The sequence below is a fragment of the Rhinolophus sinicus genome, chromosome 4 (genome assembly GCF_057876585.1).
Source record: "Rhinolophus sinicus isolate RSI-liver-muscle chromosome 4, RSI-T2T, whole genome shotgun sequence".
Lineage (NCBI taxonomy): Eukaryota > Metazoa > Chordata > Mammalia > Chiroptera > Rhinolophidae > Rhinolophus > Rhinolophus sinicus.
This window is the reverse complement of record NC_142504.1, coordinates 86,960,007-86,975,588: the sequence shown is the minus strand read 5'-3', so window position 1 is coordinate 86,975,588 and position 15,582 is coordinate 86,960,007. Positions and strand designations below refer to the sequence as shown.

The window sequence follows — 15,582 nt, the reverse complement described above, 5'->3', positions numbered from 1 at the left end:
AAAAAAGGAGGTTTAAGTACTACAGCGACATTGAGGAAAACAAAAAAGAACAGCCAGATGCTTCAAAATGTTTTCCTATTTTGCAAATCTGATTCATAGTTTGACAAATTTTAAAATCAACCTGACTCATATTTGACTTCCTAAAAGTTGTTTAGCAGCATTAGCAGAAAGTTTACCTTGTATACATTCTAGTGGTAAATGTTACTTTTACAGTGTTTAGGTTAAAAGGAAGAAGTAGAATTTATCTGCATATGGAAAAACATCATCACCTGACACATTTTGTGTTTATAAATAGAAGCTAACACTGTAGGGGAAAATCTGGACTACCGCCCACACAAGACACAATGTGCACTTCTTACCTTCCTGAATCTTCCTCTTCTTGCCCCCATTTATTGCATAAGAGCTATTTTTTCTTCATATTTAAGCCTTACCTAAGCATTGTGGGGATGATTTAATCATCACATTAAAAAAAATGCCAACCAAGTGATTACTTTAAGAATGAAGACAGCTGAGTAGTACTGCCAGGGCTGGGGGCCTTTATGGTATAAAGGATGACTGTGCGAGAGAAAACATCTGCTGCACCATTTAAAAATATGTTCTTAAAGGGATGGTTCCTCCAACCTGCCCAAATGGTGTTATTTAACAAACACTGTATAATGAACGTTTGGAAAAGTCTTATCCCCAAAACACTGCAGAGGCGCAACAATTTAAATACCCAAGCAAACTGAGTAAATGAGAAATATAATCAGATTGAGCGCACAAAGGGAACAGAAGGAATGAAAAACATAGTACAACTGGTAGTGGAGAATATTGAAAGGATAAAGAATAATATTTTTCCAAAACAAGAATGTGTGTCATTTTAAGTCAAAAGCAGATAAATTGCTCATGAGCCATTTTCCCAGCTTACTCAAGAACAAGACACCTTTTGAAAGGTGTAACGGGTATATGGAATGGAAATTTATGATTTATAGAAACCAAAACATTCACCTAAAAATTACAAGATTCCAATGTGATAACTAACCAAAAAAGCTAAAACATGAGTAACCAAAAGTGATGAATATTAAGTAAACTCAAATCCATTATGTTCCCTAAGTTTAGTGAATTGCTAATGGAAAGAGTAAAATAATGTAAAATACTGTCCGTAAAAGAAAAGAGAATCGTATTTAGGACTAGAAGCCACAAACTACTTCTTAAATCTGCTTCTATCTATATTTTATTACAGTCACACATTTTAAAATCTTTTAACCTTTTATTACTAATTTTGTTTTACCCCATCCAGAGGTTTACAAATGTACCCTAATTATAAAAATCTCTATTCAGAAATGCAGCTTCTCTGTCCTCAGGACAGCCGTGTAGCCCAGATTTCCTTTAATCTCACATGACCCCAGAGAAAAATCCCAGTGTGCAGTAGACAGCGACTCCTCCACGGTAGACCTGCTGTGGTAATGACAATGACGAGTCCAGACATCTGCATATGCATCTGTCTCTAACAATACTGTGTGACAAGGTCTCCGAAAAAGCTTCTCCTTCAAGTGATGCAGAGACACCCTCACCCCTGTCTCCAAGTATCTCCATGACGGGTGTCAGCTCTAGAAAAGAGCGCAAAAACAGCTAGAAGACCCCAATGCTATAGGACTTGGCAGATCTGAGGAACAAAGGCAGGGAAGTGTAGACATGACTCATGTGTTTGGTTACAACCACAAAATCAGACATGGAGCATGTACGACTCTTTGGCTTAAGGAGTGCAAATCACTATTTCAAGAGACCATGGGAAATAATAAAACTTTAATTTCTTTGCTATATTTACTTGAGAAATATTTACAATTAAAGAACACAAGGTGTGAAATACAATAAATACATTTTCAAAAAAAAACAAAACTGATGAGCCAAGAATCATGAAAAGCATACATGCAGTGTATTCTCCAATGGTTCATAGAGTAACTGCAGTCCAGCGGTTTCCAGCCTTAGCGTGACTCAGAAGTACCTGGAGGCCTTGCTACAAGACGGATTACTGGGCTCTATCCCCAGAGTTTCTGATCCAGAGGTCTGCAGGTAAGTCTTAGAATTTGTATTCAGTGAGTTCCAAGATGCTGCTTGTCTGAGGACCACACTTAGAGAAACGTTGCTCTAGTACAGTGAGAACTTCCTGGGAGAACTTCCTGGTTAAACACAATGTCAATAACTTGATTTGTCTTTTGGGAGAATTTCCCTACACTATTTTTCTTTGTGATTGCCTCCCTGTCAACTGTTATTCCTCAGCATATTGGTTTCAAGCAGAAAATTCTTAGCCCCATCTCCTGTACTTAATCTACTTGAGTAGTGATCAAACAACTTGACAAAATCAATGCATTTATTTTTAATGTATAATTTTACATTAAAGAATTAACATGAATTGCAAGTAGGTGTTCCTCAGTTACAGTTTAAAGATGGATTTTGTGTTCACTATTTTCTTTCTCTCTTAGTAATATTTTTTTCCACACGCTTTCTGGTTCAAAACTGCATTTCAGATGGATAATGTTCCCAGGCATAAAGAATTCTTGGTGAGAATACAGTTAGGGCTGGGATGGTGTAGTTCCAGAATCCTTCCAGAAAAGACAGTTTATGAGAATGGAGGAAATCTCCAATTTTGCAACAGCCTGCAGCAATGGTTTCCCAGGAGAGGAGAAAGCATTGATTTGGAGGAGTAAGAGTACCTCTACGTGGTCCCTGAACCTTAGCACAGATAAAATGTTCTGTGATCCTTTCTGCATCATGGTCCAAGGACTCCCTCATCCCACTGACCTGTAAAGTACTTATTATTTAGAAACAGATCAGCAGTAATCTCCTGAGATTCATCCTTGAGAATCAATGTTGAGTGATATTTTTCCATTTACACTTGCATCAAAAATATAGATTGGACTTCTATGAAGGAATAGAAGTACTTTTCCCTATTTCTACCCCTATGTACAATTAAAAAACCTGGATGTTATACATAAAATAAGCATGCAAGACTCTGAAAGTTGGAGAGAAGGCAAACCATCTGAGGAGCCTCAGGGCCCAAGAAATAATAGGGTGGTGAGTTCCTTGGATTTTTGTTTTTCTTTATATATGCGCATTCCACATTTGATGCTAAAGGTACCGGAAATCCAGAAATGCCAACAGACACAGATTTGTTTTTTAAAAGGGGGTTCCAACAAAAGCATGTTCTCTCTAGCCAAAGGACCTGGTAAGAAGCAACATATCAAGACAAACGAAAAAAACATTTAGACAATAACTGCTCTTCTCCAGCCATAGAAGGCAGGAAAAAACTACGGCTCTACCATACCTATGCCAACAAAGGCTTACACTTCCACCTTCACCAGACTGTAACAAGGTGCCCCAACTCCCCTCACCCTCACCAAGGTGATGTGACAGAAGATGAAGTAGGGAGCTGAGATTCTCATTCCCACTATGTGATAACGAGACTCCCCACTTCCCACACCCACTAGGCTGCCAACGGAGGCTGTGTGGAGAGCCTGGGCTTCTACCCTCACCTGGCCGTACCCTTTTCCCTCCCCTTCTCCACTGGGTGATGTTACAGGAGGGTAGTGGAGAATCAAGATTGTCATCACAGCCCAGCAGTGATCAGGCCACCTCCCTAACCCATTTTGTCAGTGTCAGCCAAAAGGGGAACAGAAAAAAGGCACTCCTACCCCTCCCAGCTATGGAGGAATCAGTGAAGATGTGGTAAGGAGTCTGAATTCCCACCCTGTCCTATAGTAATGTGAAACCGCTCTCAAGTTACAAGGGTGACTGACTGGGAAAACCTGCATGTCTACCCCGACATGGAAATGATGAGGTGGCACCATCCCCATTTTGTCTGCTGAGGTGATATTAGCCAAATTTAGCCAAAACCAGTTTAAATAAGATCCAGAGTCTCAACACAATAAGAAAATGTCTAGGTTTCAATTGAAAATCATTCCTCATACCAAGAAACAGGAAAATCTCAAACTGAATGAAAAAGACAATCAACAGACAGATGCCAATAATGATGAGATGACAGAGGTGTTAGATTACCTGACATTTTAAAAGCAGCCTTAATAAAAGAATACTTAAATGAGTAATTATAAGCATGCATGAAACATATGAAAAAATAGAAATGTCAGCTGAGAAATATAACATATAAGAAAGAACTAAATGGAAATTTTAGGACTAAAATAACAATAACCAAAACATGAACTTCAGTGGGCGGGATCAATAACATAGTGGAATTGAGAGAGGAATCTGTGAGCTGGATGATAGAGCAATTGGAAGTACCCAGTTTAAATAACAGAGAAAACAGACAGAAAACAACAACAACAGAGCCTCAGTGTTAGGCTGAATAATGGGTCCCAAACATATTTAGAATGGTCCTAATCTCAGGACACTGTGAATGTTACCTTATATGGCAAAGAGATTTTGCAGACGTGATTAAATTGAAGATCTTGAGACTATCCAGGAGGGCCCTAAATGCAATCACTGCATTCTTAAAAGAGGGAGACAGAGGGAAGTTTGACTACAGAAAAGAAAGTAGGAAATGTGATGGTAAAAGATTATAACAGATGTTATAATGAATACTGAAGTAACACAAGGAAGAAATTGTGAATCAAGGAATACAGGTGGCCTCCAGAAGCTAGAAAAGGCAAGGGAATGTATTATGTTCCAGAGCCTCCAAATTTGAACAAGCCTTGCCAACATCTTGACTATAGCTCAGTGAAACTAATTTCTTACTTCTGGCCTCGAGAACTGTAAGAGAATAAATGTATGTCGTTGTAATATATTACCAAGTTTGTGGTAATATGTTACAGCAGCCATAGGAAATTAATGCACGGTGGGACTATAACAAAAGACGTAACATTCATATCTTGGAGACCTGGAAGGAGAAAAGAAAATGGAGGCCTATACACAGTATAGTCAAATTTATAAAAACTAAAGACAAAAAAATTCTGGAAAAGAGCAAAAGAGGAATGACACATTGCTATTACAAGAAAAACCAATTAGAATGACAGTAGGTTTCTCATGAGAATCCATGAAGGCCAGACAAAAGTGGCACATTTTTCAAGTGCTGACAGAAAAGAACTGTCAACTTAGAATCCTGTATCCAGTTAAAATATCCTTCAGGAATGAAGGAGAAATTAAGACATTCTCAGATAAAGGAAAACAAAGATATTTTATCACCAGCAGATCTGCCTGCCCTAAAAGAATGCCTAGAGGGAGTTCTCAAAACAAAGGGGAAGCAATAAAAGCAGGAATATTGGAACATTGTGAAAGAAGAAAGAGCATAGTAAGCGAAAACATGAATAATATAATGGATTTTCTCCTCTTGAGCTTTCAAAATTATATGTGACAGTTGAAGCAAAAATTATACCACTGTCTGATATTGTTCTAAGTGTATGTAGAGGAAATATTTAAGACAATTATACTATAAACAGAAAAGGGTAAAGGGACATAAAGGAAGGTAAGGTTTCTCTGCTTCGTTCAAATTGATAATCTGACAACAGTACTAACTATAAATTATATGTGTAGGATGTAATACTTAGAGCAGCCACTAAAAAAACAACAACAAAAAACAACAACAACTATACGAAAGAATACACTTAAAAACATTACAGACATATAATAATGGAATTCTATAAATACATAACTGACAGGAAGGCAGGGGAAAAATCCCAGAGAAACTAAAACAAAAACCCAAAAAACCAGAGAGAACAAAAGCCAAAAAATAAAATGGTAAACATAAGCCCTACATCAATAATTACAGTAAATGTAAAGACCCAACTAAATTTTATCCACAAGGAACTCATCAAATATAACAATATAGGCAGACTGAAAGTGAAAAGATGGACAAAGAGATATCATGCAAACATCAATCAAAGGAAAAAAGGAATGTCCATTTAACACCAGTTACAGCAAACTTTGAGCAAATGAAATTACCAGTTATAGAGAAGGATATTATATAATAATAAAAGAGTCAATATGTCAAGAGGACATAGCAATCCTAAATATGTAAATACCAAACAATGGAGCTGCAAAATATATAAAGTCAAACTGACAGAAGTTAAAGGAGGAAGAGATAAATCTACAATTATAACTGGAGACTTCACAGGCTCTTTCAACAATCAATAGGACAACTAGATAGAAAATTAGCAAATATGTACAAGAATTCATCAGCAACATCGACCAACAGGATCCAGTGAGCATTTATAGAACACTCTACCCCCAAACAGCTGAATACACAATCTTTTCAAGTGCTCATGGGATATATACCAAGACAGAAAACATTTCAGACTATAAAGTAAATCTCAACAAATTTAAAATAACTGAATTCATACAGAGTGTGTTCTCTGACCCAAATGGAATCAAACTAGAAATCAGTAACAGAAACATAACAGAAAATTCCCCAAACATTTGGAAACTAAACAACACACTTCTAAATAACCCATGGGTCAAATAGAAAATCTGAAAAGAAATTTTAAAAAGTACTTGAACCACTTTAAAAGAAAATACAGCATATCAAAATGTTTGGGATATAGCTATTGCAGTGCTGAGAGGGAAATTTATAGTACTAAATGCATACATTAGAAAAGAGAAAAACCCAAAACAGTGTAGAAACTAGTGAGCAAACTAAACCCAAAGGAAGCATAATGGAGGAAATAATAATTATAAGAACAGAAACCAATGGAATGGAAGACAGAAAAACAATGGAGAAAATCAATGAAACAATGTGTTCCTTTAAAGATCAATTAAATTGACAAACCTCAGCAAAACTGACAGAAAAAAGACACAAACTACCAACATCAAGAATGAGGCAATGGCTATTACTACAGAACCTGCTGACATCAAAAGAACAAAAATAAATACTATGAGCAACTCTATGCAAATAAATTTGACAACGTAGATGAAATGAACCCCTTCCTTAATGAACTTAAATGATCACAATTCATACAATATGAAACAGGTCATGTGAATAGCCTATAAATATTATTATGGGTTGAATTGTGTTCCCTTAAAATTCATGTGTTGAAACTGTAACCCCTAGCATAGAATGTAGCCATATTTGGAGATGTGGTCTTTAATTGATGATTAAGTTAAATGTGACAAAGAGAATGGGCCCTAATCCAATCTGATTTGTGTCTTTATAAGAAGAGAAAATTTGGATACACAGAGAGACACCATGAATGCACATACAGAGGAAAGGCCATGTAAGGACATAGTGAGAAGGTGACCATCTCCAAGTCAAGCAGAGAGGCCTCAGAAGAAACCAAATCTGTTGACATTTTAATCTTGGACTTCCAAGCCCCCAGAACTGTGAGAAAATACATTTCTGTTTTTTAATACACCCTGTTTGTTGTATTTTGTTATGGCAGCCCTAACAAATAAATACAAGTATTAAAGAAATTGAGTTCATAACTAAAAAATGAAGTACTGAAAAAGAAACCTCCCAGCTTAAATGATTACACTGAAGAATTCTGCCAAACATTTAAAGAAGAATAAACACCAGTGCTATATAATATCTTTTAGGAGATAGGAGAAGAGGAAATATAACCCAATCCATTTTATGAAGCCAGTATTACTGATACTAATAACAAAGATAGCACCAAAAAGAAAACTAGAGACCAATATCTCTCATGAATGTAGATACAAAACTCTAATAAAATATTGGCAAATAGTAATGCATACAAAGGATTATACATAATGACTAAATGGGGTTTATTGCAGGGATGCAAGGCTGATTTCTAGTCAAAAATCAATGTACTCCACCTTTTAAGAGGCTAAAGAAGGAAAATTAAATGATCATACCACTTGGTGAAAAACAGCATTTGACAAAAATTAATAGCTATTCATGATAAAAACACCCAGAAAAATTGTAATAAAGGCAAAATTCTTCAATCTGATAAAGAACATCTACAAAAAAATTGACAGCTGATATTATACTTAATGGTAAAAGACTGAATGTTTTCCTCTGGAGATCAGCAACAAGGAAAGGATTCCACTCTCATCACTTTTATTCAATATAGTCCTGGAAATTCTAGCCAGTGCAATAAGGCAAGAAAAGAAAACAAAAGGCATACAGATCAGAAAAGAAAGGGGAAAAAAAAAACAACTGTCCTTATTTTAAAATGACATAATGGTCTACATAGACAATTCTAAGAAATCAGAAAAAACTTTTAGGACTAATAAATTGAGCAATCCCAGGATACAAATAAGATTCCAAAAAAAAAAAAAAAAATCAATTTCCATATATTTGCAATGAATATTCTAATAGAAGTGTAGTGATATCTTATTGTGGTTTAATTTGCATTTCCTTAATGATGTTGAACATCTTTTCATGTGCTTAATTTCCATTTGTATATCCCTCTTGGTGAAATATCTCTTCATATTATTTTCCCATTTTCTAATTGGATTGTTTGTTGTGTTTTACTGTTAAGGTTTAAGATGGTGCCTTTGCCCTCAATGGAGGTAAACTGGGCAAAAGACACCATGGGATTTCTCTGTTACTTCTTACAATGGCATGTGAATCTCCCATTACCTAAAAATAACAGGTTTAATTAAAAAATATGGATTGGATATATCCTCACTTTTCAGATTATATTTGACAGTGTAAAATAAACATACAGCATGATTTGTATGTTTATCTGCATTGCTTTTTACAATAACATATGATAGCACCTATGATATTTTTGTCCCTTGTTGGTGCAGGTGACAAAAAAAAGATACACACATAGCTGCTCTGCTTTCTGTACCATGTTGACACTATCAAATCTGTTTAGAAAACACAGCTTGGGTGCTGTATGCAGGTCTTGGCACTGTTCTTGGCTTGTGCTTGCTGTCAAATAGGCTACCTCATGCATTCACTCAAAATAAACCATAGCTTTCATCATCATTCCTTGAGTAAATACAACCCCCACCGAAAAATAAGAATATCATCAATTTCACAAGTTTAGTATCTATTTTCTTTGCTGGTGGTTTTATGCTGGAATTACCTTCCCATGCTAAAGTTCTAAAACAGAGTTGTTGGTGATTCTGCATTTACGTAAAAAGATAAATCATTGTTAGGTGATAAAACTATTGAAGGGAACTGGCTAATTTTATCTGGTAAAATCAGGTCTTTTCATTAATCTTGCCATTTTCTTTCATCTGGGCCCATGAAAGGGTTGCACTTATGAATGGGAACGACCATATGACTCACTTTGGCCAATAAAATATGAGCGGAATTGGCAAGTACTGCTCTCTGGTGAAAGCCATTAAGAACTTGTGGGTGATTCACCAAGTTCCCTTGTGCCTGATGAAGGATGAGGAGGTTTTGGTTGATGGGGGCTTTATCAGCCCAGGTCCCTGAGTGAGGAAGGTGTAGAATAGAGATTTTTATTGACTAACACAGGCACACAGCATTAGCAAGAAATAAACCTATGTTTTTTTCAGTCACTGAGATTTTAGAGTTGTTTGTTATAACTGCCCAACCTAAACTATTATAACTGGTGAGTGTATTTTGTATTTACATTAAACACACAAAACTCTTTGGAGTAGGACACTGCACTGTGGCAACAAATGGTAAACTCCAGTAGATGAGTTATTCTTGGTGTACTTGATGGCATCCTCCACTCAGATAACACATGCACACACATATGCACACAAAAAGCAAAATCAAGTCTTGCATCTCTTTCCTTATGGTATAAATTAGAGCAATAGTTTGCTAGTTACTCTATGATATAGAGCTTTGTATGAAGCTGAGCATACAGAGAAATGATGTATCACATTCTTAATAGGGATACATGAGTCATAGAAAAATATGCTCTGCCTTAAGCATTTCCAACAGCTTCAAAGAAGAGTCACACATTTGTATATGTGTACTGTGTATGAATTGTGATTCATGGTTAATATTAACGTTAATCATATAACCTGCATATTACCTATTATTTGCAAGGAGAAATAACATTGACTAACATTTATTTTCAGACAGTGTGCAGTACTTCACTTTGCTAATGACATGTACCATCTGTCTTAGGTTAACATTATTTAGATAATATTTAAAATTACTAAGTTTTTTAATCATAATAATTACTGTGATTCGTGTCAAAAGATCTCATTGTAAAAATTAACAGGGTTTTAAACTATTTTACCAAAGTAATTCAACAGATGTTTTTTATGTTATATTTTGTAGCCTCCTTGCAGTGCATATTCTGAACAAAGACTGTAGGGGAAGGTGAAACAATTGACTTAAAATTCTTAAGTTTTTTAATGGTCATAGAACTTCCAGCAGTTAAAGATATTTCCCTAATTATTGGAAATGCGTATTGGAACTACATATTGTTAACGTTAAAATTTTCAACAGTTTCAAATAGTACTCAAGTTACTATTTTTGAATTTTAAAAGTACATAATATGTAAGGAGACATTTTTCATAACCTAGCAGTCACTAGTCTTTGTCTAGGTATTCATATATCTCTTCTTGCTTTATGTATATATTTTCCCTGTAAAATATGGGACAAAAAACATTGATATAAAGGAAGTCTTATTCTTTCTCCATTGATTTTTATGAAGGGAAATGGAACCAAAAGATCCAAATAAGAGGTGTTATTATTTTCAACAATGACGGGAGTTGAATGCACCAGTAAATTTATGAACCAGATGTTACACATCGATAGCTCACAGTATGGACGATAGAAACAGAAATACTGAGTTTAGGGCTCATCTCTAACTATGCAACAATAGTCATGATCGCTGTCCTCTTTGTCCTTAAGTTTCCCTTTCTATAAAATGTGGATAATAGAAATACATGCAGACTTCAGAAGGCTATTGTGAGGAATATGTAAGTTAATTTACATAGAGCCCATAGAATGATGTCCAGCATGCAGTAAGTATTCAATAAATTTAGATATTATTATGTTTGATTTAAATTGTTAATACCCTTTTCCCAAGCATATTAAACACTTAATATCACCAACCTTACTCTGGGGCCTCTTCTCTTCCTTTGGACACTTCATAGAATCTTAGGTACTGTGTGATGAATCAATTATATTTCTATCTGGAAACATTCTTCCACTTTAATAACACACACACACACGCACATATACACAACCACTTTTTAAAATTTGAAACAAAATGACTCTATTTCTTTAAACTTAAATTATTCTTAGCAAATAGGATAATGACCAGATAAGGATAGCACATGCTCTCTGTGCTTTGAAAAGTATTCATGGGAATTTTGTAAACTTCCCCATTTCCATAGGTGGATAATAAGGGGGAATAGTATGTTTTCTTCTGGTGAATAGAAAAGTGGAGAGCTATTCAGAGGGAGACACAGGTCTCTGATTCAGAAAATAATTCAGAAAATATTTATGAAAGCATTTAAGAAGACCATTTGACTTAGTAAACACTTCGTCACACATCATTTCTCCACAAATATGATTTATGGTCATCCTGTTTTGACCTTCCTATCTCGTCCAGAATTCCTTATTACGTATTCTTATAGAATTCCTTCTTTCAGAGAATTTATCTCAATTTGTACATAAAGGTTTATCTGTATAATTATTTTATTAATGTCTGACCCTCTATGTTGTCAGGGCCCAGTCATCTTTCTGCTCACCATTGATCCCCAGTCCTCTGCCAAGCATCTGGAACAGAGGGGGTCTCAAGAAGCAGAGACAGTAGGATTCTCCCAAAACTAGAAGTGTGGGACTTGAAAAAGTCATGTGAGTCTACCAGGTGAGGTCAAACTAGCAAGGGAATGTCTTCTTTAAAATAAGTAACAAAAACTAGAAAACTGGAACAATTCTGACTCAGTTAAGAAAGAACATATGTATAGCAGGATTAATGCCTTAATGACAATCAACATCCTATGTAAATAGTTTTGCAAAATTCAAACTTAATTTCAATATCAAAAACAGTTGTGTTTGACTGTCATGCAACTCTTCTAACCACAGCATTGCACTCCAGCATCCAAAAATAACACCGCAGCCATAATTTGGGATGTGGAGGAGATTAACCATTGAAGAGTAGAAAAAATTTTTTTTCACATCCAAAGATCATGTTTCCATATAGTTCCAGTTGGATTTAGTCTATTTTCATTTATAATATTGACTACGTATGGATTTGAAATATGTATATTGAATTTAATTAAACTGAAAGACAAGAATTAAGGAAATCTGTGAATGTCAAAATAATTTTGAAACTTGTTATGTAAAGAAGCAATTAAATTTACTTGAAAAAATAACAGATGAAGATTTAAGTGAGACATCTGTCCAATAGAATGAATAGCATTGAGAGCTCCATGATAAGCTCAAATGAAGAGTAATTCTCCAAATATGTACAGTTAGAGTTCACCCCACTGAGACCTTTCACAACATCATGGTTCATTTAAAACAAGTGGAAATTTAAAAAGTATTTTGACTTAGAACTAATGAGAAAATTTGATTTCAGTCTTCATTGCTCCACAACTTTGTATAAAGTATATACAATTGGCTAAAAGGCATGACATACATGAATACCCTCAAAATATAGCCTGCTTTTAATTACTGATAGTTGAAAGAAAATTGTGTGATTCTTCTTTTAAAACTGCCTAACCTCTTGTCAGAGTGATTGGCTTAAAGATGATTAAACTTGTTAAAAAGTCATCTGCAAGATGGTATTCGGAAGAAAATGATGACCATGCATTGAGCAAAGGACAGACTAATATCTTAGGAAGTTTAAAATTAAGTGCAAACAAATATATAGATTCAGATATCTGCTTTATAGTAATTTATTTGCTGGTAAATTTTAACTGCTGAAAATCTACGTTGCTTATAAATACTACTTTATTCTATAATTGTTGTAGGAAACTTGGTTAATTGTGGCAAAAGGAAACTACTCAAAGGATAGTTTCCATAAATATAGTATTAAAAAATTAGGAAAAGAGTTATTTGCCCCCAACTTGTACTACATAGTCAGTTAAGAGGTTCATCTTGGTAGAGAGATGTGGGCAATATATCAAATAGAAGACTTTAGGTACAATGGAGTCCTATCTTAATTATATATATATATTACTCCATATATATATATATTACACCAAAAGCCCAACTGGGCTTTAACATTTCATAACTGTACGACCTTGGGTAAGTTATTTCACCTCTCTGTGTCTGGACTTCGTCATCTGTAAAAAGTGGATAATATTATTACCTACTCCTTATGGTGGTATAAGAATTAAGTGAGAGAATAAAGCTTATAACTGTACTTGGAATATGTGGAGAGCTGTTTTTTTTCCCTAAAGTTTCTACCTTTGGCAGAAGCATAATAGTATCTTTTCTTGTAAAAGAAATGAGTAACTCTGTGTACTTTGACACTATAAGTTATTGTCATATTCAAAAGGAAACACAAACAAGCATTAAATACCAAGTGATCATAACAGATAACAGGAAAACTTGAACGTTAAACATCAGTGCAAAAGACCATTTTTTAGAGCACAAATGAACCTAAAGGTGGTTAGCTTCACGACAAGTGTACATTTAATATTTTTTCCTCCTAAGTTCTACAGTTATCACCAACCCAAGGCTACCAAAGGGAAAGTTTTACTACCAAGTCCCAGCCGTGGTACCTTTGAGCTCAAGCACAGCGTCACCACCCCTCTTCTCTCCTTGGCTTTGGTTTTTTGACTGACACCTCTCCACCACCCACGCCGGGTACCAGAAGCAACCTCCCGTTCGCCTTCTGTCCAACGGAAAACTCTAAAGTGGGCAACAGGCTACAAAAGCCAAAGACATTCACCCCCCGTACCCAACGGCCCCAGCGACCCCAAGTGCCCACTCCCACTCAGACATCTGCCCGGGCACCGCAGTGCATTGCAACACGCGCAGACGCCGCTGGCTGGAAAGGAACCCATCGCGGATTTCCTGGTCAATAACCCCCAGACTGCTCCCCAACGTGAGTGTCATCCCTAATGGATGTGGCTACGCCACCTCTCACAGGCTCAGTCCGCGAGGACGACTCAGAGGGCGCAATGACAACAAAACAACTCAACCCGCGTCGCGAGGGAGCCGGCTGCCATCGCCAGCCCCGGAGCGACGACGCAGCGGCGACAGCGGGGGCTGCAGCGATGCCGGGCCTTGGCGGGCGGCTGAGATTTACCTGCGCGGCCCCGCGCCCCCGGGCTGGCCATCCTGCAGCAGCCGCTACAGCCGCCCCGCGGGCCCGAGGCGCCGCCCGCCGCCGGGGGAGGCGCGGAGCCGCAGTCCTGGCTGCGGCGCCCAGCACATGCTTCGCGCTCGCCGCGGCCAGCGTCGGCGCACAGGTGGGAACCCGGCGAGTGGGCGTTGGGGTGATTCCCTGCCCCCGCCGGCGCTGGCGGTCCGCTTCCACTCTTGACTTTGCCGGGTGCGCGGCGCCTGCCCTTGCTCCAGCAGCCGAGCCTCGGGTGCCGGCGCCCCGGCGCCGTGGGCGGCCGGGGTCCCTGCGCAGCTGGGGCTGCGCGTCATGTGCATCTCCCGCCTCGCCGTTCGCTCCGCGACACCGGGCGGCCGGGGGCAGCTCGCGGCATCCCTGCCCCGCGCCCACTTCTCGCCCGACACCCGGACCCCTCCACCCCCGCGCCCTCCCCCACTCCGGAGCTGTCAAAGAAGAAAACGCCTTGCACACACCTTGGAATGGACGGGCGCCTCAGTCACCGACTCGCCAAACTCTTAGAAGGTGTCCATTGGTCTGTAGGGAGGTTTGGGCATGGAGTAGGAGCCGCTTTCTTATTATTTAATAATGTTGGAAGTGCCGGGTCCGCTGCCAGAGTTGTGGGTCATGTGGGCACAGCAGAGGCTGGCTGCTGCCAGTACCAGGGTTTCCTGAGGATCCTGAAACTATGATCTCATCCTCCTCATCCGCCTCCCCCCGCCCTTCTCTCCGCGGGCGCGCACGCACAGCACACACACACACACACACACACACACACACACACGCACACGCACATACACACGCACACTGCATGCACTATCCTCCTTCCTGGATCGAAATATTCCACTAGGGAAATACAGTGTTCACGCTCTTCATTGAAAAAAAAAAAAATCCTTTCTGATATTTTTCTCTATCAAAGCTTGATTTATGTGCTTTGTTTATTTTCCACAGTTTTCCCTCACACGTGCAAGGGATCTGAACAGAGCCTCAGAATTAAAAATAATAATAATCATCCTCTTATGTTGACCCAGATTTTGGTCAGAACCCAAGGACTCAAACATACAATTTCAATTTAAAACAGAGGCAGTGATATACCAGACTTGAATATGGAATAGTAATAGAATCTGAGAGTATGAAATGGGTTTCTTTCCCAAGCTGCGAACATTACCTCATTTATTTGCAGAGCATCTTTGCAGAGGAGGCAGATGAGAAGGCAAATAAGTAGTCACTTCAGAGACACAGAAGAGGTGTAGGTCAGATAACATGACCTATCCAAGTGCACATGTCAATATCTCACTATAACTATTAATTGCACAGCTACTCATAGGTTGCTTATTTACTATAATCAATTCCTGGTAATTTAAGTTCTGAAAAATAATGAAGATAGGCTTGATTATTTTTTAACTTACCTACTATCTAAGATTGCAAATGAATTAATTTCTCTATACATCTT

At 37.7% G+C, this 15,582-nt stretch overlaps 1 protein-coding gene across 6 annotated transcripts in view; it reads right to left on the bottom strand.

Annotated features, from left to right (window-relative positions):
* The window catches only part of DTNA (dystrobrevin alpha), a 355,317-nt gene extending 340,458 nt beyond the window's left edge, over positions 1–14,859 (bottom strand). For 2 of the 6 annotated variants that reach the window (XM_074340145.2, XM_074340141.2), the window contains exon 1: positions 14,606–14,859. The gene's annotated coding sequence lies outside the window, so the exon portion shown is untranslated. Of the gene's footprint in view, positions 1–14,096; positions 14,521–14,605 lie in introns of those variants that run through there. The other 4 variants (XM_074340164.2, XM_074340172.2, XM_074340148.2 and 1 more) reach the window with 4 other exon arrangements.
* Between the last annotated feature and the right edge of the window lie 723 nt (positions 14,860–15,582).